The 3,452-nt window shown below is 41.8% G+C and overlaps 1 pseudogene; it reads left to right on the top strand.

Moving 5' to 3' along the window:
* The first annotated feature begins 1,935 nt into the window (after nucleotides 1-1,935).
* On the top strand, nucleotides 1,936-3,077 carry LOC100618644 (eukaryotic initiation factor 4A-I-like; annotated as a pseudogene).
* Nucleotides 3,078-3,452: the final 375 nt, after the last annotated feature.

Consider the following 3,452-nt stretch of genomic DNA (forward strand, 5'->3'; position numbering starts at 1 on the left):
CAGTTTTTTTTCAAGTCTTTGATACCACAAAGAAGGATGCTATGAATGTTTTGCTATATATTGGACCCTACTTTCTATCTGATCTCCCGAGGTTATATGTCCATTAGTGGGATAAATGACTCAAAGCATATGGGGGATTTAGTCATATTTTCCCCCTATAATAGAAAGAGTATTATTATGCAGAATTAATTAATTAAAATACAAAATTATAATATACAGAAGACAGGAAAGACAGAGTCAACATGGCAGCTTAGAGACAGCAACAGTTCAGACCTCCACAAACCCTTCCTGACCAAATCAAAAAATACAATGCTTGGAGGGGAATGAAAACAAAATCTAACAACAGGATAGAGCTAGGGAGCCCTCCTGCTGGACTCAATTTAAAAGGTATGTTCCCCCCAAAAAACCTGAAATGTAGAACATGCCGGTTTAAGGGGAAGGAAGAAGGAAAGTCCCAGGACCCGTCCCCCACCTACAGTGCTGAGCCTCCAGTGGTGGCTGGGATTTCTGGGAAGGCAAGGGATCTAGTCTAGAGGGAGTACCTTGCTGGCACAACTTTGTTGAGCTCAGGATGTTGAACACAGGCAGCATAACGGCAGATGGAGGAGAAGCACAGAGCAGGCAGCCTAGGTGCAGCCAAGACACTCCATCTTGCCCTGCCCTTTTCTGGAGGTTTTAGCCTCAGGGCACAGCCAGCTTTGCAGATCAACTCCCCCCAGATTCAATCTTATCAACAGGGCAGATAAGAAGTCTTCAGAGGGAAGGGAAGCTCAAGCTCCCACACCCCTCCCCCATAGACTGACCTGAGAGCCTTGCTAACTAAGTTTTTAGAGCAAAGACTGCAATAAACTACAGGGAACAACCTTAATAAGAGGGTAGGAAGCCCAACTCCTTTTCAGCTTCTGTTGTCAGCTGGGGAAGATCTGACTAACCTGATCAATCAGCAAAATAGAGAAGAAGCCCTTGAAGGACAGAAGAGCACAAACCCACAGAACCAGCACATAATGAGAGGGAAAAGACTACTGGCAACTATAGGGGGAAAAGAAGGGGAAAATATGAGTAAACAACAGAAAAAGGAAAAAGAAATTACAATCAAAAACTTCAATCCAGGAAACGAACAAAGAGCAAATGGAACAGAGGAAGATCAAGGAACACCAAGCAAAAACACAGAAACTCCAGTGAATTGGACACAGGCTTGGAAGAACTAAAAATATAAGTCAAAAAAAAATTAAGAGAGCCTGAAAACAACTGGGGAAAGAACTGAAAAAGCAAAATAAATCATCTGGAAACAGAAAACACTGTCTTGAAAGCCAAAATTAATCAACTTGAAAATGAGGCAAAGGAGATGAAAGATGAACTCCAAAGAAAATCAGATGAAAAGGAGAAGGATGACCAAAAATCCAGAAATGAAATTCAGTCTTTAAAAACTAGAATCCAGCAACTAGAAGCAAACTACTTCACAAGGAAGCAGGAAACTATAAAACAAAATCAAAAGAATGAAAAAAAGGAAATTGAGGAAAATATGAAACACCTCATCCACAAAACAGAAGATCTAGTAAACAGGTCCAGGGGAGACAACATAAGAATCATTGGATTACCAGAAGATCATGACAAAACAAAAAGCCTGGACATCATTCTACAGGAAATTATCCAAGAAAACTGAACTGACATTCTAGAGCAAGAGGGAAAAGTGGAGATTGAAAGAATCCACAGATCATCTTCTGTACTTAATCATCAATTGACAACACCCAGGAATGTTATAGCCAAATTTAAGAACTACCAGACCAAGAAAAAATATTACAAGCTGCTAAGAAGTCATTCAGATACCATGGAACCACAGTTATGATAACATAGGGTCTTGCTGCATCTACACTGAAGAACCGAAAGGCATGGAATAAGATATTTTGGAAATCAAGTGAGCTTGTTCCCAGGATCATGTCTGTAAGTCAGAATTCCTGATCCAGAGACAATGGCCCTGATGGAATGGACCCTGATGGGAGTCATCGAGAGTGACTGGAATGAGATTGTGGATAGCTTTGATGATATGAACTTCTCAGAATCTCTTCTTTGTGGTATATATGCCTATGGTTTTGAGAAGCCATCTGCCATTCAGTAACGTGCAATTCTTCTTGTATCAAGGATTATGATGTTATTGCTAAAGCCCAGTCTGGGAACGGGAAGACTGCTACATTGGCCATTTTCATTTTGTAACAGATTGAACTGAACTTAAAGGCTACACAGGCCTTGGTTTTGGCACCACTAGAGAGCTTGCTCAGAAGAGCCAGAAGGTAGTGATGGTATTGGGAGACTACACGGGTGCCTCATGCCATGCCTGTATTGGAGGAACTAATGTTCAGGCTGAAGTTCAGAAATTTCAGATAGAGGCTCCCTACATCTTTTTGGGCACCACAGGCTGAGTCTTTGACATGCTTAATCAGAGATATCTATCTCCTAAATACATCAAGATATTTGTTCTGGATAAAGCAGATAAAATTTTGAGTCATGGTTTTAAGGACCAGATCTATGACATATTCCAGAAACTCAGTGGAAATACTCAGGTGGTACTCCCATCAGCCACCAGGCCCTCAGATGTGCTGGAGGTGACCAAGAATTTGTGGAAGTGGAGGAGTGGAAGGATTATGTGATCTGTATGAAGTGCTGACTATTACCCAAGCTGTTATCTTCATCAATACCCACCAAAAGGTGGATTGGCTCATAGAGAAAATGTATGCCCATGATTTTACTGTCTCTGCAATGCATGGAGTCTTGGACCAAAAATAGTATGTTATCATGAGGGAGTTTCACTCAGGTTCCAGTTGGGTGCTTATTACCACTGACCTATTGGCTAGAGGCATTGATGTTCAGCAAGTATCTTTGGTTATTAATTATGACCTTCCTGTTAACCTGGGAGAATTACATTCATAGAATTGACCATGGAGGGATATTTGGTCTTAAAAGTTTGGCCATCAACATGGTGACAGAGGAAGACAAGAGGATCCTTCGAGACATTGAGACCTTCTACAACACCTCCATTGAAGAGATGCCTCTCAATATGGCTGACCTCATTTGAGAGGTTTCCCTACCTGATTTCATCCAGGGCCCTGCTCTCTAGGATGGGGGGAGGGGGAGGAAAAAGAGAAGGGGGAGGAGGGATGGACACCTTGGTCATTTTTCCTTTTTTTCTTTGACTTTGAATAAATGTCAATTTTTTGAGGCAAAAGGAACTGTGAACCTTCAGACACCCTTTTCTTTGGGTCAGGTTTATGGCCTTGGTGCCGACATCTCCCCCAACTCCTTCCCTTAACTCTAAAACACTAATTCAAATTCTCACTGTTTCAAGCCAGTCTGTCTCCCATTCCCAGCAGCCAAATACCTCTCCTCCAAAAAGGTAGTTGAGAGGCCATGATTGGATATTCTTCCCCACTCCCTGTTCTTAGACAAAATTTGGGGGA

Source organism: Monodelphis domestica, chromosome 2 (genome assembly GCF_027887165.1).
Source record: "Monodelphis domestica isolate mMonDom1 chromosome 2, mMonDom1.pri, whole genome shotgun sequence".
NCBI lineage: Eukaryota > Metazoa > Chordata > Mammalia > Didelphimorphia > Didelphidae > Monodelphis > Monodelphis domestica.